Source organism: Anomaloglossus baeobatrachus, chromosome 5 (assembly GCF_048569485.1).
Source record: "Anomaloglossus baeobatrachus isolate aAnoBae1 chromosome 5, aAnoBae1.hap1, whole genome shotgun sequence".
In the NCBI taxonomy this organism is placed as follows: Eukaryota; Metazoa; Chordata; class Amphibia; order Anura; family Aromobatidae; genus Anomaloglossus; species Anomaloglossus baeobatrachus.
In genome coordinates this window covers 492608942-492633794 of record NC_134357.1, presented here as the reverse complement: position 1 = coordinate 492633794, position 24853 = coordinate 492608942, and the positions used below count along the sequence as shown (strand labels likewise).

At 50.2% G+C, this 24853-nt stretch overlaps 6 non-coding genes and 7 pseudogenes across 6 annotated transcripts; all 13 read right to left on the bottom strand.

Annotated features, from left to right (window-relative positions):
- Positions 1-6982: 6982 nt before the first annotated feature.
- LOC142313462 (U2 spliceosomal RNA) lies at positions 6983-7072 on the bottom strand (annotated as a pseudogene).
- Positions 7073-8392: 1320 nt separating this feature from the next.
- LOC142313397 (U2 spliceosomal RNA) lies at positions 8393-8588 on the bottom strand. Its single transcript, XR_012754440.1, has one exon. It is a non-coding gene; the product is annotated as a U2 spliceosomal RNA (small nuclear RNA).
- Positions 8589-9243: 655 nt separating this feature from the next.
- LOC142313476 (U2 spliceosomal RNA) lies at positions 9244-9385 on the bottom strand (annotated as a pseudogene).
- A 1386-nt stretch (positions 9386-10771) lies between these two features.
- On the bottom strand, positions 10772-10974 carry LOC142313389 (U2 spliceosomal RNA; annotated as a pseudogene).
- Positions 10975-13371: 2397 nt separating this feature from the next.
- LOC142313381 (U2 spliceosomal RNA) lies at positions 13372-13568 on the bottom strand. The gene has a single exon (XR_012754427.1). It is a non-coding gene; the product is annotated as a U2 spliceosomal RNA (small nuclear RNA).
- Positions 13569-14265: 697 nt separating this feature from the next.
- On the bottom strand, positions 14266-14407 carry LOC142313473 (U2 spliceosomal RNA; annotated as a pseudogene).
- Positions 14408-15794: 1387 nt separating this feature from the next.
- On the bottom strand, positions 15795-15979 carry LOC142313392 (U2 spliceosomal RNA). Its single transcript, XR_012754437.1, has one exon. It is a non-coding gene; the product is annotated as a U2 spliceosomal RNA (small nuclear RNA).
- Positions 15980-18169: 2190 nt separating this feature from the next.
- On the bottom strand, positions 18170-18362 carry LOC142313377 (U2 spliceosomal RNA). The gene has a single exon (XR_012754424.1). It is a non-coding gene; the product is annotated as a U2 spliceosomal RNA (small nuclear RNA).
- A 688-nt stretch (positions 18363-19050) lies between these two features.
- On the bottom strand, positions 19051-19177 carry LOC142313468 (U2 spliceosomal RNA; annotated as a pseudogene).
- A 1387-nt stretch (positions 19178-20564) lies between these two features.
- Positions 20565-20760, bottom strand: LOC142313388 (U2 spliceosomal RNA). Its single transcript, XR_012754434.1, has one exon. It is a non-coding gene; the product is annotated as a U2 spliceosomal RNA (small nuclear RNA).
- Positions 20761-21204: 444 nt separating this feature from the next.
- On the bottom strand, positions 21205-21378 carry LOC142313463 (U2 spliceosomal RNA; annotated as a pseudogene).
- Positions 21379-22765: 1387 nt separating this feature from the next.
- On the bottom strand, positions 22766-22958 carry LOC142313376 (U2 spliceosomal RNA). Its single transcript, XR_012754423.1, has one exon. It is a non-coding gene; the product is annotated as a U2 spliceosomal RNA (small nuclear RNA).
- A 686-nt stretch (positions 22959-23644) lies between these two features.
- LOC142313464 (U2 spliceosomal RNA) lies at positions 23645-23815 on the bottom strand (annotated as a pseudogene).
- Positions 23816-24853: the final 1038 nt, after the last annotated feature.

The following is a 24853-nucleotide window of genomic DNA, read 5'->3' as shown; positions in this document are numbered from 1 at the left end:
CTCCTCCAGTGGTGTCCAATTCAGTGGAAGAGAAGCTCACCCGAGACCCACGTCGGTTAGATCTGAATTCATCCTCATTGCGTCTTAGTATGGATCTGGGATTTCTCAAATTTCTACTGTCCCGCCAGGTGTAAACTTCATTATTCTCATAATCCCTCCTGTCTCGAGTGAACTTCCTGCGCTTGGTTTCAGTGATGTTATTTTCCAATTTTTCAAGCCGCTCATAAACATCCTTTTTTAGCTTTACATAGGAGGAATCATCCTTATATTTTGTGAGTGATGCATCCAGTTCTTTAATCTCTTCCTCCAAAGCTACAATTCTGGATTGCTCTTTTTCCACTATAAGATTCATTAATTTGGTGGAACACTCTGACAATATAGCATTCCATGACACTAAGAATTCTGCATCAAACATAAAGGTGGGCTGCTTTTTAATTCGCAGACCCCGCGGTATCATAGAATTTTCAACATACTTTTGCAGCGTCATGCAGTCCCACCAGGTGCGCACCCTGGAAGACATGGATTTTTCCATTTTCTGCAGACATTCCTTGAAATCAACAGGTTCAACACCAGTGGAAGAGCAATCCATAGAAAAAATGGCAGCTGCCCTATTGAGTCTATCAGTGTTATCCGGATTAAAAAAGGCCATTCTGATACTGTAAAGGTGACAAAGGTTTTTTCAAACAATTCAATAAATATATCAAAGCAATCACTAGAATATATGTGCTCCAGAGCCAGTCTATTGATCAAAGTCCAGACAATTTAATGCCACAATCATCCATTAATAGGAGAAAAAAATCACATCCAAGGGGAGCAGGAAACAGACACCATAGTAGTAGTAGAAAAAGTTTTTTTTCCGCTCACCCACATGATTATTCCATCTGGCTCCAGACTTCAGGACGGTGCAAGGACATGAACTCCGTGTTCAGAGAAGTGGGATAGATAGCAATGGAAATTCCTTTCCTAATCCAGCAACAACGTCCAAAAAGTGTAATAATTTTTTTTTTTAAAAACTCATTTTATTGGAAAAAAATGTTAAAACTAACATGCGTTAGAGGGACATCCAAGGTTAAAAGGCAACGTCTTACGCGTTTCAGGCCAGTGTGGCCCTTAGTCATAGACTTATGTTAACAGAATGAAACACATAATAAATAGGGAAAAAAAAAAAAAACACACCATCACCTTTGGGCGTACCAAATCCAACGGTGTGCTACAGAGCCCAAGGCTTGCCGGGGTCCCAAGCCAGCAAGCTCAGACTCACTCCAGGGTCGTCAGTCCTGGGGCACGTTGTACCATAGCCCCCCATCCTTACTCAGTCTAATAGCCTCGATCCTGGTAGGGCCATGTTTTCCACTAGATGAATATACTATCCACCCAGAGTACTAGCAAGCGCAACCTTCCAGTGTGTATTGTATCATTGTACTAAGGTGGCCTGGAGCTTAAACCACCTCTTCGAACAACACTACACTTGATCTTAGCCAAAAGGCCAATTTTTTGATTTAACAGCATCTTTATTATCATGCACTACTCACAAAAAGGTAACAAACCGTGTACGGTGCCGCAGCCCCGTACACACAGAAATATACAATCCTTCTTACATAGCCATAGAGTACGACGCACTAAACTATACATCACGCTCCTATGCTTATCCATAACACTCAAGCTGAAAGAAAAAGTTAGACAATAAATAACGACGAACCGGCGATTGGGGGATGGGGGTAGGGGAAAAGGGGGATAGGGTGGGGAAATCACAGGCCCGAAGCTTTATTGAAAGACGCACATAACGGGAAAAGGAGGGAGGGGGCATGGAAGAGGTCTAAACCTCCTCCTCGGCGCTGTCGTCCGGACTGTCCATGATGGAATAGTCTCTGAGCAGGCTGTGGATCAGCCTGCGGCAATCCTGGATAGACATCCTCTCCCTCTTCAAGATGAGCCGGTTCCTGGCGACCCAAATAGCGTCCTTAAAGCAGTTCATAAGGCGCCAAGCCTCCTGGATGGCTCCAACGGTGTGAGTCCCAGGGAAGAGTCCATAAAGTACGGAATGGTACGATAGGCTCCCTCTGGGGACGGAGTTCCTCAGGTCATCCTCCAGGGCAACCAACAGGCGCTGTGCGAAACGGCAGTCCCAAAAGGCGTGCAGCGATGTTTCCTCCACGAAGGGGCACCTTGGGCAGTACCGGGTTTTGCACAGGTTCCGGGCGTGCATGAATGACCGGACGGGCAGTCCGCCCTGTATCGCCATCCATGACAAGTCCTTGTGCCCGTTGGTCAATCCAGCCGATGACACGTTTGTCCAAACAGTCTCCAGTGTGTCGTGATGAAGTCCTGGAATGTTCTCCATTTCGTCCTTGGCTCTGATGAGTTTGTGGATAGTCTTTGGCTTCCACAAATCAGGCTTGAGTCCCTCCAGTTGGTGTTCCCTCACAAACCGAACCACGTCTCCGTAGAACCATGGCGCCGTCCAGTTGTAGGGGAAGGAGCTGTCCCACTTGTCCCAGCCTAACCGTCTCCAAAGGGGGAGCAGGAAGAAGCGAGACATGGACCCACCCGCGGAACCTCTCTTGACTCGCAGAGTTCGGCGAACGCAGTCACATACGAAGGAGGATCGCAGGAAGGTGGGGATATCGGGTACGCCCTTCCCACCCTTGCGAGGATCCTTGTACATGATGCTCCGCTTTACTCTGTCCATCTTGGATCCCCAGACAAAACGAAACACCGTCCTGGTAATGGCCCTGCACACGGTGGCAAGGGGGGGCCAGGCCTGGGCCGTGTACTGCAGCACGGGCAGTACCTCGTTACGCAGGACCAGTGCTTTGCCCTCACAGGTGAGGCGTCTGAGGCTCCACAGACCGATCCGTTGGGTGATCTTGGTCAAGCGTTCCTCCCAGGACTTGAGGGCTGCTCCTTCCTTCCCGAACCAGACTCCAAGAACCTTGATGAAATCCGGCTGGATGCTGAAAGGGAAGGGGGCGGAAGAGGCCGGCTGCCAGTCCCTGAAGAGCATGGCTTCCGACTTCCCGCAGTTGACTTTGGCTCCCGAAGCCCGTCCGAAGGTCTCACAGGTCTGGACGAGGGTGTCGACTGAGCGCCGGTCCGCGCAGAAGACGGTCACGTCGTCCATGTAGAGCGAGCACTTGACCTCGAAGCGTTCTGGTCCTGGTGCGGTGATCCCTCTGATCTCTCCATTCCGCCGGATAGCCTCTGCAAAGAGTTCTATAACACAAACAAAAAGAAGAGGTGACAGAGGACAGCCTTGTCTGACCCCTGAGAGGACCGGGAAGGGGTCAGTCTTCCAGCCGTTTACCAACACCGAGCTGTGAATATCAAAATACATTAGTTGGACATACAAGCAAAACATGTTACCCAAACCTAACCTGTGCAGAGCTTTGCCCAGGAACTCATGGGAAACACGGTCGAAGGCCTTTTCCTGATCCAACGAGATCAGGGCTGCGTGCACCCGTCGGGCTTTGATGTACTCGACCGTGTCCCGCATGAGAGCCAGGCTGTCTGCGATGCGACGTCCGGGGATGCCGCAGGTCTGATCCGGGTGGATGATCCGTCCGATAACAGTCTTCAATCTCGTTGCCATCGTCTTGGCCAGGATCTTGTAGTCGACGTTCAGAAGGGTGATGGGACGCCAATTCTTCAGGTCGCACCTCTCTCCTTTACGCTTGTACAGGATCGTGACCATTCCTTCCCTCAGAGATGGAGGCATTCTGCCCTCCACCACCATCTCCTCATACAGCCCTAACAGGTCCGGACAGATTAGGTCTCCCAGCGCTACATAGAGCTCTGCTGGGAGGCCGTCACTGCCCGGTGTCCTGCCAGAACTAAAGGATTTGGCGGCCGAGAGCAGCTCGTCCACCGTCAGAGGAACATCCATGGCCGCCGCGTCTGCAGGGTCAAGATGGTTAGTGATACCTGACAGGAACTTATCGGCGGCCTCGGGGTCAGTAGTCTTGCGGGCGTAGAGTTCGCTGTAGAAGTCGCTGACGACCTTCATCACGTTCTCTTTCCCGCGTCGCATGCTTCCACTCTCGTCTCGTAGTTCATTCATGGGCGTGTGACCGGCGTGGAGTTTCCTGAAAAAGAACGAGTTACATTTCTCACCCTTCTCCAGGTTCTCCACTTTGGAACGGAAGACAATTCGCTCGGACTCCTCCTCGAAGTGCCTTTTCAGGCTCCTCTTAGTCTCCTCCAGCTCCTCTCTCACGTCCCAGCCGCATCGAAGAAGGTCCTGCAGGGAACGCAGCTCACGCTGGAGTCTCCTGAAGTCCCTCCTCTTCAGACACGCCTGTTGTTGGCTCTTTGCCTGAAAGAAGAAACGGAACTCGAGTTTAACGTATTCCCACCAGTCAGAAACAGACTGGAAGCCCGCCTTGTAGGCCCGCCACGTGGAGTAGGCAGCTCTAAGCTCCTCCAGAATCTCACCCTTTTCCAGCAGAGAGCAGTTCAGCTTCCAGGAGCCCGGGCCAATGGGGAAGCCATGGCCCAGCACACCTTGAAAGTGAATGGCTCTGTGGTCAGAGAAGAAGCAGGGGACCATCGAGTGCCCACTCCGCCCAACCGCCCGAGAGGTAAACACAAAGTCAATCCTGGAACGCAGCGAGCCATCGGATCGGCACCATGAATAGTTCACGTATCCGTGTCCGATGGAGCCAACAACGTCCACAAGAGAGGCTTCGGTCACCATCTCAATGAGCAGTTTGGATGTGACGTCCAACTTGGCAGCCGTTCCAGAACTGCGTCCATCCTCCTCAATCGGGCAGTTGAAATCCCCGGCCATCACTACCGTCCTGGCGGTAGCGAGCTGAGGGCGCAGGGCTTGGAGGAGCTCCAGTCGATCGCTCTTCACAGGAGAAGCATACACATTGATGAACCTGACAGGTTCTCCCGCCCAGGTGCCATCCACGAGCAGTAACCTGCCGCAGACGATTTCCTGAACAGAGTCCAATGTGAAGGCGCTTCCCCTGATCAGCACGGCGACCCCCGCGGACCTACAGTCGCCTCCGCCGGACCAGTAGGATGGGCCATGGGTCCACTCCCTGGCCAGATGGTTGAAGGACCTAGAGGAGGGAAGGGAGCATTCCTGCAGGAAAAATACATCACTAGACTGAGTGTTAAGGAACGCAAAAATTGTCTGACGTCGGAACTTGTCTCTGATGCTCCTAACATTAATGGAAAAGATGTTAATGTTAGCAGTCATTGGAGGAAAGAGAAAGTTAGCGCAGGCGGTGTGCCTTAGTTACCACTCCGGTCGGGCGGTTCTTCCTCTTTGGCACCTGCTGGTAAGGGTATCTCCAGCAGACCCTCTTCTTCTAGCTGATCGAGCAGGGATGGTGCCTCAGTGGCTTCCGACTCCTCCATTTCTTCTTCGGCCACAAGGGACTCCACCATCTGCTCCAACACGTCCGGTTCTGGGAGGAGGCCATCCTCCTCTTCCTGGGGTGGATTGGGATCCACAATGAACAGCTTGGAAGGTTCTGCGACAGGACTATCTTCCACCTTCCTTTTCCTTTGGCCAGTACCTGAGGAGACAAGAGCTGGAAAATCCTCCTCGGTGAAAAGTGCAAGAGTGCTGAGGTCCTCTGCTCTCATGGTCTGGGGAGGGAGAGTGGGCTTTGGGGGGGGGGTGAGGAGACCAACTGAGGAGTAGGGAAATGAGGTGGAGGTAGTGGAATCCTCAGTAGGGTTGGCCGGGGGGGGAGGGGTTTGGACAGGGGTGACAGGGGGGGGGACCAGGGAGGGGGCAACAGTTTTCTTACCCTTTTTCCTGGACTCCGTGGCTGCTGGGGCATCGGCTGGAGCCTCGGTAGCCGGGTTCTTGGCCGCCTTGTCCTTGGCCTCTGTGGCCTTGGTCGTAGCTGCCTTGGTCGACGAAGCTGTGACTACCCGATACTGGGTCACCGCGGCAACCCTTGCCCAGGATTTCTCCCGCTGTGGGCAGTCCTTGTAAAGGTGGTCCGCCTGTCCACATAGGTTGCAAGTCTTCTTCTTTGGGCAGTCCTTGGAGCTGTGTCCCGTCACCCGGCAAACCCTGCAGGCGTCCTCCTTGCAGGTCTTCATCGAATGCCCTTTCCCGCCACATTTCCTGCAGTTGTGTGGCATGTCCGGGTAGTAGATGAGACCAAAGGAGTTTCCCAGAGAGAATGTCGGGGGCAGGTGCTGGAGACCATCCTCGGATGCTGGTTCCCTGTAGAGTCGAACGGTTACTGACCACTTACCCGTCCAGAATCCGTTGCCGTTAAGGATGTGGGATGGCTCCCTCACCACTGTGCAGAGACGTCCCAGGAACGTGGAGATGTCTCTTCCTGGGGTGTGCGGGTTCCGCATGGAGACCGTGATCCTCTTCTCATCCCTCTGTATAGGACAGGATCCTAAAAAAGAATGAAAAGGGGAGTCCGGCATCGCTGCATTCATCGCCTCCCAGTATCTCCTGCAGGCATTCACCGTGGCAAAGGTTACCAGAAAAATGCCAGTCATGAAGGTCTGGACACTCAGGGTTTCCGCCCTGGAGAAGCCCTGATCCAGAATCATCTTCTTGCAGAACACGTCGCTGGACATGTCCGGCAACCTACCATCCACCGCCTTTAGCTTCAGGGCGACCGTCTGCCGCATCCAAGGCTCCAGGGTTGGAGCCTTTTCAGGCGGCGTCCGGGCTCCCTCCGGCTGGCTGGCGTCGGAGGTAGGGGCCTCTTGGGCCGAAGAAGCCTCTGGATGAGCCTTCCTGGAGGTCCCTGGGTCCTGAGCCTTCTTGGCTGCCTTCTCTGGCTTGCTTGCCATGGCTGGTTCCTGCTTGAGTTCCCGGAGCTGGATCTTGGATTCTTCTCCGGGTGTCTTCTCCCGCTGTGTTCCTCCTCGAAGTTCCTCTGGTCTCCCCAAGTCTTCTCCGAGCCTTCGTCTTCTTGCTTCTTTCTGCCAAGCTCTTCTTCCGTCCGATCACCCTCTTCCGGTCTCGGCTGGGCTTCGGAGCTCGTCTCCCTGATCGTATCTCGTCAAGTGTAGCTAGCTCAGTTTGTTCTGATAAGAACAGATACTACACTTGATCTTAGCCAAAAGGCCGAGAAGCGATAACCAGAATTGGTTTGGGCCTCGAGTGGCACCCTGGCCTATGCCGGACACATCTTAGGGAGAGGGAGACAAACCCACGCCTACAGAAGACATTTTGTCACCCAAGCCAACCCTTGAAAAGGCTGCTTTGCAGAGCAAAAACAAGAAGAATGGTGCATTTTGCAGCCGCCGCCCACTGCAATGAATCTGAATAACTCCTCCTTTTTGGCACAAGCACCTCCCCTCCCCCCCCCTTGCAGTCTTTCCAATTCATGGTACAAAAAGACGGACAGGACAGGTTGCCTGACTTTCCGTCACTGCTACCCTTTGCCATCCTTACCTGTAGAAACCCCTTTCATCATCCCCAAACCCTAATCTTTTCCCTTCCCTTCCCAGCCCCAAACCCTGCCCTCTGTACCCGTCTCACCACCCGCATCCCTTCTCCTGTCATTCCCCTAGCACCCGGAAAAAAAAAGAGCTTGCCCCCTCCTTCCACTAGCCCACCCTCCCACCCAAAGAACAACTTCTGCTGCGCAGCTGGCTTTCTAGGCAGCAGCGCTATTGTGATGTCAGCGGGGGGCATTGTGACAAGCCGCCAGTGTTCCGTCTCTTCATGTTGTGCACTGTTCAAACGGAAAATACATCAACAGGCAGGCTACAGAAAAGCTTACTAACAAAGGTTAGAGAGGGGCTTTTTCAGAGGGCTTTTTACAGTTTGTCTATTCCCAATTAGCCGGTTTAGTATACTTAATGAAAGTACTAATTCTTTCATAGGCCGCCCATTCTTAGTATTTGACGTTCCTTATATTGTGGTATTAGGCTTCGCAGCAGGTTGCAACACATTCATCACCCATGACTGTCCCCAATTGGGCTCAGAAGCTAAATGTCTATCATGACCACTCTTTTAGAATGTCCAAGAGCAAGCAAACTCTTCCTCCAGGAGGGGGAGCCAACAGACCACTAAAGACAGCATCATTGCTCAAAGAAAACACCAAACAACAATGCATGATAGGAATAAACAGGTAACTTTATTTGGAGTGGAAGCAGAGAGATAGCACCAGATGCCAATTGTAGATCTTCTCACACCTGTGGTCACTGCAGCAGCTGAATCCACTTTGTCCAAAAGGGATCTGTTCCATTCAATTGCACATGATCTAGATTAGACTGAGAATAAGATACTGCACGGGACATAGCAGAGTTGGTGAAGTTGAGTGGTGATGAGTTTGCTATTTGGATGAATAAAGCAAGTAAAAAGTGTGAAAGATAAAAATTCATTTCAATTCATTAATCGGGCTAATATGAATCAGGTGAATTGAGTTCTGCTTTTGGAAACTGGGTTAAGAAGGGGTGCACCGGTCCTGGAGGTACTGCAATACCAGGTCAATGCGTGGAGTGGACAGAGCAAGCTCTTTTTCCATCTCCCTGTTCAAAAATCCATTTAATATATGGTCCCCAGATAGGGGACGTATCAGATATTAAACTGATAAGAACAGATTTTTTGATTTAATGAAGCTTTCCAAAGCACCGCAAAAATGCATGACCGAAGTCACACCAAAAACAGTGCAAAGGCTAGGATTCGTGTGGACCCCTCCGTGAGAAGAGGATCCCCAAAAATCAACCCCGTCCCTCCGAGCCAGAAGGCCACAGCGAGGGTCAGGGATCTTCGGTGCTCCCCCAAGCCGAAGCCTGGTTGAGCCTTGTTGTTGCACCCAGCGTCCACCGAGGCATCTTACCCAAGTGGAGTAGGGAGCTACTAGTCGTTGGTTTCGCAGCCGAGACTGCCCGGACCGTCAACCGGTGTTGGTTTCTCAGCCCAAGGCTGACCGGACCTCCAACCGGGTGTTGGTTTCTCAGCCCAAGGCTGACCGGACCTCCAACCGGGTGTTGGTTTCTCAGCCCAAGGCTGACCGAACCTCCAACCGGGTGTTGGTTTCTCAGCCCAAAGCTGACCGGACCTCCGACCGGGATTATAAAAATTTCCCTTCTTAGCCAGAAGGCCGGGATAGGGCAATATGCTTGGAAAGTATGAATAGGCAAGGCGCGGCGTGCGACAGAGTCTGAGGCTTACCAGGGTCCCAACCTAGCAAGTTCAGACTCCCTCCAGGGTGTCCATTCCTGGGGCACATTGCACCATAACCCCCACACTTACTCAGTCTAATAGCCTCGATCCTGGTAGGGCCATGGTTTCCTCTAGATGGATATACTATCCTCCCAAAGTACTAACAAGCGCAACCTTCCAGTGTGCATTGCATTATTGTACTAAGGTGGCCGGAGCCTTAAACCACCTTTTCGAACGATACTACACTTGATCTTAGCCAAAAGGCCGAGAAGCGATAACCAGAATTGGTTTGGGCCTCGAGTGGCACCCTGGCCTATGCCGGACACATCTTAGGGAGAGAGAGCGAGAGGGAGACAAACCCACGCCTACACAAGACATTTTGTCACCCAAGCCAACCCTTGAAAAGGCTGCTTTGCAGAGCAAAAACAAGAAGAATGGTGCGTTTTGCAGCCGCCGCCCACTGCAATGAATCTGAATAACTCCTCCTTTAGGGCGCAAGCAACTCCCCTCCCCCTTGCAGTCTTTCCAATTCACGATACAAAAAGACGGACAGGACAGGTTGCCTGACTTTCCGTCACTGCCACCCTTTGCCATCCTTACCCGTAGAAAGCCCTTTCATCATCCCCAAACCCTAATCTTTTCCCTTTCCTTCCCAGCCCCCAAACCCTGCCCTCTGTACCTTTCTCACCACCCGCTTCCCTTCTCCTGTCATCCCCCTACCACCCGGGAAAAAAAGAGATTGCCCCCTCCTTCCACTAGCCCACCCTCCCACCCAAAGAACAACTTCTTCTGCGCAGCTTGTTTTCTAGGCAGCAGCGCTATTGTGATGTCAGCGGGGGCATTGTGACAAGCCGCCAGTGTTCCGTCTCTTCATGTTGTGCACAGTTCAAACGGAAAATACATCAACAGGCAGACTACAGAAAAGCTTACTATCAAAGGTTAGAGGGGGGCTTTCTCAGAGGGCTTTTTACAGTTTTTTTAATCCCAATTAGCCGTTTAAGTGTACTTATTGAAAGTAGTAATTCTTTCATAGGCCGCCCTTTCTTAGTATTTGACGTTCCTTATATTGCGGTATGAGGCTTCGCAGTAGGTTGCAAACATTCATCACCCATGACTGTCCCCAATTGAGCTCAGAAGCTCAATGTCTATCATGACCTCTCTTTTAGAATGTCCAAGAGCAAGCAAACTATTCCTCCAGGAGAGGGCGCCAACAGACTACTAAAGAGATCATCATTACTCAAAGAAAACCCCAAAAACCAATGCATGATAGGAATAAACAGGTAACTTTCTTTGGAGTGGAAGCGGAGAGATCGCACCAGATGCCAATTCTAGATCTTATCACACCTGTGGTCACTGCAGCAGCAGGTGAATCCACTTTGTCCAAAAGGGATCTATTCCATTCAATTGCAAATGATCTAGATAAGACAGAGAACTGCAGCACGGGGACATAGCCGAGTTGGTCAGGTTGAGTGGTGATGAGTTTGCTATTTGGATGAATAAAGAAAGTCAAAAGTGTGAAAGATAAAAAACAAAAGGAGGAAGTGTGAAAAGTGAATGGGCCAAATTGAGGTGCATATGAAGACGTATGCTTTCTTCCAATTCATTAAATCGGGCTAATATGAATCAGGTGAATTGAGTTCTGCTTTTGGAAACTGGGTTAAGAAGGGGTGCACCGTTCCTGGAGGTACTGCAATACCAGGTCAATGCGTGGAGTGGACAGAGCAAGCTCTTTTTCCATCTCCCTGTTCTAAAAATCCATTTAATATATGGTCCCCAGATAGGGGACGTATCAGATATTAAACTGATAAGAACAGATTTTGATTTATGATTTAATGAAGCTTTCCAAAGCACCGCAAAAAATGCATGACCGAAGTCACACCAAAAACAGTGCAAAGGCTAGGATTCGTGTGGACCCCTCCGTGAGGAGAGGGTCCCCAAAAATCAACCCCGTCCCTCCGAGCCAGAAGGCCACAGCAAGGGTCAGGGATCTTCGGTGCTCCCCCAAGCCGAAGCCTGGTTGAGCCTTGTCGTTGCTCCCAGCGTCCACCCAGGCATCTTACCCAAGTGGAGTAGAGAGCTACTAGTTGTTGGTTTCGCAGCCGAAACTGCCCGGACCGTCAACCGGTGTTGGTTTCTCAGCCCAAAGCTAACCGGACCTCCAACCGGGTGTTGGTTTCTCAGCCGAAGCTGACCCGGACCTCCAACCGGGTGTTGGTTTCTCAGCCGAAGCTGACCCAGACCTCCAACCGGGTGTTGGTTTCTCAGCCGAAGCTGACCCGGACCTCCAACCGGGTGTTGGTTTCTCAGCCCAAAGCTGAACGGACCTCCGACCATGATTATAAAAATTTCCCTTCCTAGCCAGAAGGCCGGGATAGAGCAATATGCTCAGAAAGTATGAAAGGGCAAGGTACGGTGTGCTACAGAGACCAAGGCTCGCCGGGGTCCCAAGCCAGCAAGCTCAGACTCACTCCAGGGTCGTCAGTCCTGGGGCACATTGCACCATAGCCCCCACACTTACTCAGTCTAATAGCCTCGATCCTGGTAGGGCCATGTTTTCCTCTAGATGAATATACTATACATCAAGAGTACTAGCAAGCGCAACCTTCCAGTGTGCATTGCATCTGCCGAGCCTCACAGATGAGATTACATCCGCAAATTTCAGAAAACGGTCATCGGCCACCACACAAAAGCGCAGTGCCGCAGGTGATCGCCTCCCGAGCCCAGGAACCACCAGCCAGAAGGGGACGTAAGCACCAAAAGGCGCAACAATCCCCGAGGCCGGCGGTTGTGCAAGCCCGGGCCCCTCCCAGCCAAGACCAAGGCAAACCCAAGGAAGGGACTACACTTGATCTTAGCCAAAAGGCCGAGAAGCGATAACCAGAATTGGTTTGGGCCTCGAGTGGCACCCTGGCCTATGCCGGACACATCTTAGGGAGAGAGAGCGAGAGGGAGACAAACCCACGCCTACACAAGACATTTTGTCACCCAAGCCAACCCTTGAAAAGGCTGCTTTGCAGAGCAAAAACAAGAAGAATGGTGCGTTTTGCAGCCGCCGCCCACTGCAATGAATCTGAATAACTCCTCCTTTAGGGCGCAAGCAACTCCCCTCCCCCTTGCAGTCTTTCCAATTCACGATACAAAAAGACGGACAGGACAGGTTGCCTGACTTTCCGTCACTGCCACCCTTTGCCATCCTTACCCGTAGAAAGCCCTTTCATCATCCCCAAACCCTAATCTTTTCCCTTTCCTTCCCAGCCCCCAAACCCTGCCCTCTGTACCTTTCTCACCACCCGCTTCCCTTCTCCTGTCATCCCCCTACCACCCGGGAAAAAAAGAGATTGCCCCCTCCTTCCACTAGCCCACCCTCCCACCCAAAGAACAACTTCTTCTGCGCAGCTTGTTTTCTAGGCAGCAGCGCTATTGTGATGTCATCGGGGGGCATTGTGACAAGCCGCCAGTGTTCCGTCTCTTCATGTTGTGCACAGTTCAAACGGAAAATACATCAACAGGCAGACTACAGAAAAGCTTACTATCAAAGGTTAGAGGGGGGCTTTCTCAGAGGGCTTTTTACAGTTTTTCTATTCCCAATTAGCCGTTTAAGTGTACTTATTGAAAGTAGTAATTCTTTCATAGGCCGCCCTTTCTTAGTATTTGACGTTCCTTATATTGCGGTATGAGGCTTCGCAGTAGGTTGCAAACATTCATCACCCATGACTGTCCCCAATTGAGCTCAGAAGCTCAATGTCTATCATGACCTCTCTTTTAGAATGTCCAAGAGCAAGCAAACTATTCCTCCAGGAGAGGGCGCCAACAGACTACTAAAGAGATCATCATTACTCAAAGAAAACCCCAAAAACCAATGCATGATAGGAATAAACAGGTAACTTTCTTTGGAGTGGAAGCGGAGAGATCGCACCAGATGCCAATTCTAGATCTTATCACACCTGTGGTCACTGCAGCAGCAGGTGAATCCACTTTGTCCAAAAGGGATCTATTCCATTCAATTGCAAATGATCTAGATAAGACAGAGAACTGCAGCACGGGGACATAGCCGAGTTGGTCAGGTTGAGTGGTGATGAGTTTGCTATTTGGATGAATAAAGAAAGTCAAAAGTGTGAAAGATAAAAAACAAAAGGAGGAAGTGTGAAAAGTGAATGGGCCAAATTGAGGTGCATATGAAGACGTATGCTTTCTTCCAATTCATTAAATCGGGCTAATATGAATCAGGTGAATTGAGTTCTGCTTTTGGAAACTGGGTTAAGAAGGGGTGCACCGTTCCTGGAGGTACTGCAATACCAGGTCAATGCGTGGAGTGGACAGAGCAAGCTCTTTTTCCATCTCCCTGTTCTAAAAATCCATTTAATATATGGTCCCCAGATAGGGGACGTATCAGATATTAAACTGATAAGAACAGATTTTTTGATTTAATGAAGCTTTCCAAAGCACCGCAAAAATGCATGACCGAAGTCACACCAAAAACAGTGCAAAGGCTAGGATTCGTGTGGAACCCTCCGTGAGAAGAGGATCCCCAAAAATCAACCCCGTCCCTCCGAGCCAGAAGGCCACAGCGAGGGTCAGGGATCTTCGGTGCTCCCCCAAGCCGAAGCCTGGTTGAGCCTTGTTGTTGCTCCCAGCGTCCACCGAGGCATCTTACCCAAGTGGAGTAGGGAGCTACTAGTCGTTGGTTTCGCAGCCGAGACTGCCCGGACCGTCAACCGGTGTTGGTTTCTCAGCCCAAGGCTGACCGGACCTCCAACCGGGTGTTGGTTTCTCAGCCCAAGGCTGACCGGACCTCCAACCGGGTGTTGGTTTCTCAGCCCAAGGCTAACCGGACCTCCAACCGGGTGTTGGTTTCTCAGCCAAAGCTGACCCGGACCTCCAACCGGGTGTTGGTTTCTCAGCCCAAAGCTGACCGGACCTCCAACCGGGATTATAAAAATTTCCCTTCTTAGCCAGAAGGCCGGGATAGGGCAATATGCTTGGAAAGTATGAATAGGCAAGGCGCGGCGTGCGTCAGAGTCTGAGGCTTACTAGGGTCCCAACCTAGCAAGTTCAGACTCCCTCCAGGGTGTCCATTCCTGGGGCACATTGCACCATAACCCCCACACTTACTCAGTCTAATAGCCTCGATCCTGGTAGGGCCATGGTTTCCTCTAGATGGATATACTATCCTCCCAAAGTACTAACAAGCGCAACCTTCCAGTGTGCATTGCATCATTGTACTAAGGTGGCCGGAGCCTTAAACCACCTTTTCGAACGATACTACACTTGATCTTAGCCAAAAGGCCGAGAAGCGATAACCAGAATTGGTTTGGGCCTCGAGTGGCACCCTGGCCTATGCCGGACACATCTTAGGGAGAGAGAGCGAGAGGGAGACAAACCCACGCCTACACAAGACATTTTGTCACCCAAGCCAACCCTTGAAAAGGCTGCTTTGCAGAGCAAAAACAAGAAGAATGGTGCGTTTTGCAGCCGCCGCCCACTGCAATGAATCTGAATAACTCCTCCTTTAGGGCGCAAGCAACTCCCCTCCCCCTTGCAGTCTTTCCAATTCACGATACAAAAAGACGGACAGGACAGGTTGCCTGACTTTCCGTCACTGCCACCCTTTGCCATCCTTACCCGTAGAAAGCCCTTTCATCATCCCCAAACCCTAATCTTTTCCCTTTCCTTCCCAGCCCCCAAACCCTGCCCTCTGTACCTTTCTCACCACCCGCTTCCCTTCTCCTGTCATCCCCCTACCACCCGGGAAAAAAAGAGATTGCCCCCTCCTTCCACTAGCCCACCCTCCCACCCAAAGAACAACTTCTTCTGCGCAGCTTGTTTTCTAGGCAGCAGCGCTATTGTGATGTCATCGGGGGGCATTGTGACAAGCCGCCAGTGTTCCGTCTCTTCATGTTGTGCACAGTTCAAACGGAAAATACATCAACAGGCAGACTACAGAAAAGCTTACTATCAAAGGTTAGAGGGGGGCTTTCTCAGAGGGCTTTTTACAGTTTTTCTATTCCCAATTAGCCGTTTAAGTGTACTTATTGAAAGTAGTAATTCTTTCATAGGCCGCCCTTTCTTAGTATTTGACGTTCCTTATATTGCGGTATGAGGCTTCGCAGTAGGTTGCAAACATTCATCACCCATGACTGTCCCCAATTGAGCTCAGAAGCTCAATGTCTATCATGACCTCTCTTTTAGAATGTCCAAGAGCAAGCAAACTATTCCTCCAGGAGAGGGCGCCAACAGACTACTAAAGAGATCATCATTACTCAAAGAAAACCCCAAAAACCAATGCATGATAGGAATAAACAGGTAACTTTCTTTGGAGTGGAAGCGGAGAGATCGCACCAGATGCCAATTCTAGATCTTATCACACCTGTGGTCACTGCAGCAGCAGGTGAATCCACTTTGTCCAAAAGGGATCTATTCCATTCAATTGCAAATGATCTAGATAAGACAGAGAACTGCAGCACGGGGACATAGCCGAGTTGGTCAGGTTGAGTGGTGATGAGTTTGCTATTTGGATGAATAAAGAAAGTCAAAAGTGTGAAAGATAAAAAACAAAAGGAGGAAGTGTGAAAAGTGAATGGGCCAAATTGAGGTGCATATGAAGACGTATGCTTTCTTCCAATTCATTAAATCGGGCTAATATGAATCAGGTGAATTGAGTTCTGCTTTTGGAAACTGGGTTAAGAAGGGGTGCACCGTTCCTGGAGGTACTGCAATACCAGGTCAATGCGTGGAGTGGACAGAGCAAGCTCTTTTTCCATCTCCCTGTTCTAAAAATCCATTTAATATATGGTCCCCAGATAGGGGACGTATCAGATATTAAACTGATAAGAACAGATTTAATGAAGCTTTCCAAAGCACCACAAAAAATGCATGACCGAAGTCACACCAAAAACAGTGCAAAGGCTAGGATTCGTGTGGACCCCACCGTGAGGAGAGGGTCCCCAAAAATCAACCCCGTCCCTCCGAGCCAGAAGGCCACAGCAAGGGTCAGGGATCTTCGGTGCTCCCCCAAGCCGAAGCCTGGTTGAGCCTTGTCGTTGCTCCCAGCGTCCACCCAGGCATCTTACCCAAGTGGAGTAGAGAGCTACTAGTTGTTGGTTTCGCAGCCGAAACTGCCCGGACCGTCAACCGGTGTTGGTTTCTCAGCCCAAGGCTAACCGGACCTCCAACCGGGTGTTGGTTTCTCAGCCGAAGCTGACCCAGACCTCCAACCGGGTGTTGGTTTCTCAGCCGAAGCTGACCCAGACCTCCAACCGGGTGTTAGTTTCTCAGCCCAAAGCTGACCAGACCTCCGACCGGGATTATAAAAATTTCCCTTCCTAGCCAGAAGGCCGGGATAGGGTAATATGCTCAAAAAGTATGAAAAGGCAAGGTACGGTGTGCTACAGAGCCCAAGGCTTGCCGGGGTCCCAAGCCAGCAAGCTCAGACTCACTCCAGGGTCGTCAGTCCTGGGGCACGTTGTACCATAGCCCCCCACCCTTACTCAGTCTAATAGCCTCGATCCTGGTAGGGCCATGTTTTCCTCTAGATGAATATACTATCCACCCAGAGTACTAGCAAGCGCAACCTTCCAGTGTGCATTGTATCATTGTACTAAGGTGGCCTGGAGCTTAAACCACCTCTTCGAACAACACTACACTTGATCTTAGCCAAAAGGCCGAGAAGCGATAACCAGAATTGGTTTGGGCCTCGAGTGGCACCCTGGCCTATGCCGGACACATCTTAGGGAGAGAGAGCGAGAGGGAGACAAACCCACGCCTACACAAGACATTTTGTCACCCAAGCCAACCCTTGAAAAGGCTGCTTTGCAGAGCAAAAACAAGAAGAATGGTGCGTTTTGCAGCCGCCGCCCACTGCAATGAATCTGAATAACTCCTCCTTTAGGGCGCAAGCAACTCCCCTCCCCCTTGCAGTCTTTCCAATTCACGATACAAAAAGACGGACAGGACAGGTTGCCTGACTTTCCGTCACTGCCACCCTTTGCCATCCTTACCCGTAGAAAGCCCTTTCATCATCCCCAAACCCTAATCTTTTCCCTTTCCTTCCCAGCCCCCAAACCCTGCCCTCTGTACCTTTCTCACCACCCGCTTCCCTTCTCCTGTCATCCCCCTACCACCCGGGAAAAAAAGAGATTGCCCCCTCCTTCCACTAGCCCACCCTCCCACCCAAAGAACAACTTCTTCTGCGCAGCTTGTTTTCTAGGCAGCAGCGCTATTGTGATGTCATCGGGGGGCATTGTGACAAGCCGCCAGTGTTCCGTCTCTTCATGTTGTGCACAGTTCAAACGGAAAATACATCAACAGGCAGACTACAGAAAAGCTTACTATCAAAGGTTAGAGGGGGGCTTTCTCAGAGGGCTTTTTACAGTTTTTCTATTCCCAATTAGCCGTTTAAGTGTACTTATTGAAAGTAGTAATTCTTTCATAGGCCGCCCTTTCTTAGTATTTGACGTTCCTTATATTGCGGTATGAGGCTTCGCAGTAGGTTGCAAACATTCATCACCCATGACTGTCCCCAATTGAGCTCAGAAGCTCAATGTCTATCATGACCTCTCTTTTAGAATGTCCAAGAGCAAGCAAACTATTCCTCCAGGAGAGGGCGCCAACAGACTACTAAAGAGATCATCATTACTCAAAGAAAACCCCAAAAACCAATGCATGATAGGAATAAACAGGTAACTTTCTTTGGAGTGGAAGCGGAGAGATCGCACCAGATGCCAATTCTAGATCTTATCACACCTGTGGTCACTGCAGCAGCAGGTGAATCCACTTTGTCCAAAAGGGATCTATTCCATTCAATTGCAAATGATCTAGATAAGACAGAGAACTGCAGCACGGGGACATAGCCGAGTTGGTCAGGTTGAGTGGTGATGAGTTTGCTATTTGGATGAATAAAGAAAGTCAAAAGTGTGAAAGATAAAAAACAAAAGGAGGAAGTGTGAAAAGTGAATGGGCCAAATTGAGGTGCATATGAAGACGTATGCTTTCTTCCAATTCATTAAATCGGGCTAATATGAATCAGGTGAATTGAGTTCTGCTTTTGGAAACTGGGTTAAGAAGGGGTGCACCGTTCCTGGAGGTACTGCAATACCAGGTCAATGCGTGGAGTGGACAGAGCAAGCTCTTTTTCCATCTCCCTGTTCTAAAAATCCATTTAATATATGGTCCCCAGATAGGGGACGTATCAGATATTAAACTGATAAGAACAGATTTTTGATTTAATGAAGCTTTCCAAAGCACCGCAAAAAATGCATGACCGAAGTCACACCAAAAACAGTGCAAAGGCTAGGATTCGTGTGGACCCCTCCGTGAGGAGAGGGTCCCCAAAAATCAACCCCGTCCCTCCGAGCCAGAAGGCCACAGCAAGGGTCAGGGATCTTCGGTGCTCCCCCAAGCCGAAGCCTGGTTGAGCCTTGTCGTTGCTCCCAGCGTCCACCCAGGCATCTTACCCAAGTGGAGTAGAGAGCTACTAGTTGTTGGTTTCGCAGCCGAAACTGCCCGGACCGTCAACCGGTGTTGGTTTCTCAGCCCAAGGCTAACCGGACCTCCAACCGGGTGTTGGTTTCTCAGCCGAAGCTGACCCGGACCTCCAACCGGGTGTTGGTTTCTCAGCCGAAGCTGACCCAGACCTCCAACCGGGTGTTGGTTTCTCAGCCGAAGCTGACCCGGACCTCCAACCGGGTGTTGGTTTCTCAGCCCAAAGCTGAACGGACCTCCGACCATGATTATAAAAATTTCCCTTCCTAGCCAGAAGGCCGGGATAGAGCAATATGCTCAGAAAGTATGAAAGGGCAAGGTACGGTGTGCTACAGAGCCCAAGGCTCGCCGGGGTCCCAAGCCAGCAAGCTCAGACTCACTCCAGGGTCGTCAGTCCTGGGGCACATTGCACCATAGCCCCCACACTTACTCAGTCTAATAGCCTCGATCCTGGTAGGGCCATGTTTTCCTCTAGATGAATATACTATACATCAAGAGTACTAGCAAGCGCAACCTTCCAGTGTGCATTGCATCTGCCGAGCCTCACAGATACTACACTTGATCTTAGCCAAAAGGCCGAGAAGCGATAACCAGAATTGGTTTGGGCCTCGAGTGGCACCCTGGCCTATGCCGGACACATCTTAGGGAGAGAGAGCGAGAGGGAGACAAACCCACGCCTACACAAGACATTTTGTCACCCAAGCCAACCCTTGAAAAGGCTGCTTTGCAGAGCAAAAACAAGAAGAATGGTGCGTTTTGCAGCCGCCGCCCACTGCAATGAATCTGAATAACTCCTCCTTTAGGGCGCAAGCAACTCCCCTCCCCCTTGCAGTCTTTCCAATTCACGATACAAAAAGACGGACAGGACAGGTTGCCTGACTTTCCGTCACTGCCACCCTTTGCCATCCTTACCCGTAGAAAGCCCTTTCATCATCCCCAAACCCTAATCTTTTCCCTTTCCTTCCCAGCCCCCAAACCCTGCCCTCTGTACCTTTCTCACCACCCGCTTCCCTTCTCCTGTCATCCCCCTACCACCCGGGAAAAAAAGAGATTGCCCCCTCCTTCCACTAGCCCACCCTCCCACCCAAAGAACAACTTCTTCTGCGCAGCTTGTTTTCTAGGCAGCAGCGCTATTGTGATGTCATCGGGGGGCATTGTGACAAGCCGCCAGTGTTCCGTCTCTTCATGTTGTGCACAGTTCAAACGGAAAATACATCAACAGGCAGACTACAGAAAAGCTTACTATCAAAGGTTAGAGGGGGGCTTTCTCAGAGGGCTTTTTACAGTTTTTCTATTCCCAATTAGCCGTTTAAGTGTACTTATTGACAGTAGTAATTCTTTCATAGGCCGCCCTTTCTTAGTATTTGACGTTCCTTATATTGCGGTATGAGGCTTCGCAGTAGGTTGCAAACATTCATCACCCATGACTGTCCCCAATTGAGCTCAGAAGCTCAATGTCTATCATGACCTCTCTTTTAGAATGTCCAAGAGCAAGCAAACTATTCCTCCAGGAGAGGGCGCCAACAGACTACTAAAGAGATCATCATTACTCAAAGAAAACCCCAAAAACCAATGCATGATAGGAATAAACAGGTAACTTTCTTTGGAGTGGAAGCGGAGAGATCGCACCAGATGCCAATTCTAGATCTTATCACACCTGTGGTCACTGCAGCAGCAGGTGAATCCACTTTGTCCAAAAGGGATCTATTCCATTCAATTGCAAATGATCTAGATAAGACAGAGAACTGCAGCACGGGGACATAGCCGAGTTGGTCAGGTTGAGTGGTGATGAGTTTGCTATTTGGATGAATAAAGAAAGTCAAAAGTGTGAAAGATAAAAAACAAAAGGAGGAAGTGTGAAAAGTGAATGGGCCAAATTGAGGTGCATATGAAGACGTATGCTTTCTTCCAATTCATTAAATCGGGCTAATATGAATCAGGTGAATTGAGTTCTGCTTTTGGAAACTGGGTTAAGAAGGGGTGCACCGTTCCTGGAGGTACTGCAATACCAGGTCAATGCGTGGAGTGGACAGAGCAAGCTCTTTTTCCATCTCCCTGTTCTAAAAATCCATTTAATATATGGTCCCCAGATAGGGGACGTATCAGATATTAAACTGATAAGAACAGATTTTGATTTAATGAAGCTTTCCAAAGCACCGCAAAAAATGCATGACCGAAGTCACACCAAAAACAGTGCAAAGGCTAGGATTCGTGTGGACCCTTCCGTGAGGAGAGGGTCCCCAAAAATCAACCCCGTCCCTCCGAGCCAGAAGGCCACAGCAAGGGTCAGGGATCTTCGGTGCTCCCCCAAGCCGAAGCCTGGTTGAGCCTTGTCGTTGCTCCCAGCGTCCACCCAGGCATCTTACCCAAGTGGAGTAGAGAGCTACTAGTTGTTGGTTTCGCAGCCGAAACTGCCCGGACCGTCAACCGGTGTTAGTTTCTCAGCCCAAGGCTAACCGGACCTCCAACCGGGTGTTGGTTTCTCAGCCGAAGCTGACCCGGACCTCCAACCGGGTGTTGGTTTCTCAGCCGAAGCTGACCCGGACCTCCAACCGGGTGTTGGTTTGTCAGCCGAAGCTGACCCGGACCTCAAACCGGGTGTTGGTTTCTCAGCCGAAGCTGACCCGGACCTCCAACCGGGTGTTGGTTTCTCAGCCCAAAGCTGAACGGACCTCCGACCATGATTATAAAAATTTCCCTTCCTAGCCAGAAGGCCGGGATAGAGCAATATGCTCAGAAAGTATGAACAGATACTACACTTGATCTTAGCCAAAAGGCCGAGAAGCGATAACCAGAATTGGTTTGGGCCTCGAGTGGCACCCTGGCCTATGCCGGACACATCTTAGGGAGAGAGAGCGAGAGGGAGACAAACCCACGCCTACACAAGACATTTTGTCACCCAAGCCAACCCTTGAAAAGGCTGCTTTGCAGAGCAAAAACAAGAAGAATGGTGCGTTTTGCAGCCGCCGCCCACTGCAATGAATCTGAATAACTCCTCCTTTAGGGCGCAAGCAACTCCCCTCCCCCTTGCAGTCTTTCCAATTCACGATACAAAAAGACGGACAGGACAGGTTGCCTGACTTTCCGTCACTGCCACCCTTTGCCATCCTTACCCGTAGAAAGCCCTTTCATCATCCCCAAACCCTAATCTTTTCCCTTTCCTTCCCAGCCCCCAAACCCTGCCCTCTGTACCTTTCTCACCACCCGCTTCCCTTCTCCTGTCATCCCCCTACCACCCGGGAAAAAAAGAGATTGCCCCCTCCTTCCACTAGCCCACCCTCCCACCCAAAGAACAACTTCTTCTGCGCAGCTTGTTTTCTAGGCAGCAGCGCTATTGTGATGTCATCGGGGGGCATTGTGACAAGCCGCCAGTGTTCCGTCTCTTCATGTTGTGCACAGTTCAAACGGAAAATACATCAACAGGCAGACTACAGAAAAGCTTACTATCAAAGGTTAGAGGGGGGCTTTCTCAGAGGGCTTTTTACAGTTTTTCTATTCCCAATTAGCCGTTTAAGTGTACTTATTGAAAGTAGTAATTCTTTCATAGGCCGCCCTTTCTTAGTATTTGACGTTCCTTATATTGCGGTATGAGGCTTCGCAGTAGGTTGCAAACATTCATCACCCATGACTGTCCCCAATTGAGCTCAGAAGCTCAATGTCTATCATGACCTCTCTTTTAGAATGTCCAAGAGCAAGCAAACTATTCCTCCAGGAGAGGGCGCCAACAGACTACTAAAGAGATCATCATTACTCAAAGAAAACCCCAAAAACCAATGCATGATAGGAATAAACAGGTAACTTTCTTTGGAGTGGAAGCGGAGAGATCGCACCAGATGCCAATTCTAGATCTTATCACACCTGTGGTCACTGCAGCAGCAGGTGAATCCACTTTGTCCAAAAGGGATCTATTCCATTCAATTGCAAATGATCTAGATAAGACAGAGAACTGCAGCACGGGGACATAGCCGAGTTGGTCAGGTTGAGTGGTGATGAGTTTGCTATTTGGATGAATAAAGAAAGTCAAAAGTGTGAAAGATAAAAAACAAAAGGAGGAAGTGTGAAAAGTGAATGGGCCAAATTGAGGTGCATATGAAGACGTATGCTTTCTTCCAATTCATTAAATCGGGCTAATATGAATCAGGTGAATTGAGTTCTGCTTTTGGAAACTGGGTTAAGAAGGGGTGCACCGTTCCTGGAGGTACTGCAATACCAGGTCAATGCGTGGAGTGGACAGAGCAAGCTCTTTTTCCATCTCCCTGTTCTAAAAATCCATTTAATATATGGTCCCCAGATAGGGGACGTATCAGATATTAAACTGATAAGAACAGATTTTTGATTTAATGAAGCTTTCCAAAGCACCGCAAAAAATGCATGACCGAAGTCACACCAAAAACAGTGCAAAGGCTAGGATTCGTGTGGACCCCTCCGTGAGGAGAGGGTCCCCAAAAATCAACCCCGTCCCTCCGAGCCAGAAGGCCACAGCAAGGGTCAGGGATCTTCGGTGCTCCCCCAAGCCGAAGCCTGGTTGAGCCTTGTCGTTGCTCCCAGCGTCCACCCAGGCATCTTACCCAAGTGGAGTAGAGAGCTACTAGTTGTTGGTTTCGCAGCCGAAACTGCCCGGACCGTCAACCGGTGTTGGTTTCTCAGCCCAAGGCTAACCGGACCTCCAACCGGGTGTTGGTTTCTCAGCCGAAGCTGACCCGGACCTCCAACCGGGTGTTGGTTTCTCAGCCGAAGCTGACCCAGACCTCCAACCGGGTGTTGGTTTCTCAGCCGAAGCTGACCCGGACCTCCAACCGGGTGTTGGTTTCTCAGCCCAAAGCTGAACGGACCTCCGACCATGATTATAAAAATTTCCCTTCCTAGCCAGAAGGCCGGGATAGAGCAATATGCTCAGAAAGTATGAAAGGGCAAGGTACGGTGTGCTACAGAGCCCAAGGCTCGCCGGGGTCCCAAGCCAGCAAGCTCAGACTCACTCCAGGGTCGTCAGTCCTGGGGCACATTGCACCATAGCCCCCACACTTACTCAGTCTAATAGCCTCGATCCTGGTAGGGCCATGCTTTCCTCTAGATGAATATACTATACATCAAGAGTACTAGCAAGCGCAACCTTCCAGTGTGCATTGCATCTGCCGAGCCTCACAGATACTACACTTGATCTTAGCCAAAAGGCCGAGAAGCGAACAGATACTACACTTGATCTTAGCCAAAAGGCCGAGAAGCGATAACCAGAATTGGTTTGGGCCTCGAGTGGCACCCTGGCCTATGCCGGACACATCTTAGGGAGAGAGAGCGAGAGGGAGACAAACCCACGCCTACACAAGACATTTTGTCACCCAAGCCAACCCTTGAAAAGGCTGCTTTGCAGAGCAAAAACAAGAAGAATGGTGCGTTTTGCAGCCGCCGCCCACTGCAATGAATCTGAATAACTCCTCCTTTAGGGCGCAAGCAACTCCCCTCCCCCTTGCAGTCTTTCCAATTCACGATACAAAAAGACGGACAGGACAGGTTGCCTGACTTTCCGTCACTGCCACCCTTTGCCATCCTTACCCGTAGAAAGCCCTTTCATCATCCCCAAACCCTAATCTTTTCCCTTTCCTTCCCAGCCCCCAAACCCTGCCCTCTGTACCTTTCTCACCACCCGCTTCCCTTCTCCTGTCATCCCCCTACCACCCGGGAAAAAAAGAGATTGCCCCCTCCTTCCACTAGCCCACCCTCCCACCCAAAGAACAACTTCTTCTGCGCAGCTTGTTTTCTAGGCAGCAGCGCTATTGTGATGTCATCGGGGGGCATTGTGACAAGCCGCCAGTGTTCCGTCTCTTCATGTTGTGCACAGTTCAAACGGAAAATACATCAACAGGCAGACTACAGAAAAGCTTACTATCAAAGGTTAGAGGGGGGCTTTCTCAGAGGGCTTTTTACAGTTTTTCTATTCCCAATTAGCCGTTTAAGTGTACTTATTGAAAGTAGTAATTCTTTCATAGGCCGCCCTTTCTTAGTATTTGACGTTCCTTATATTGCGGTATGAGGCTTCGCAGTAGGTTGCAAACATTCATCACCCATGACTGTCCCCAATTGAGCTCAGAAGCTCAATGTCTATCATGACCTCTCTTTTAGAATGTCCAAGAGCAAGCAAACTATTCCTCCAGGAGAGGGCGCCAACAGACTACTAAAGAGATCATCATTACTCAAAGAAAACCCCAAAAACCAATGCATGATAGGAATAAACAGGTAACTTTCTTTGGAGTGGAAGCGGAGAGATCG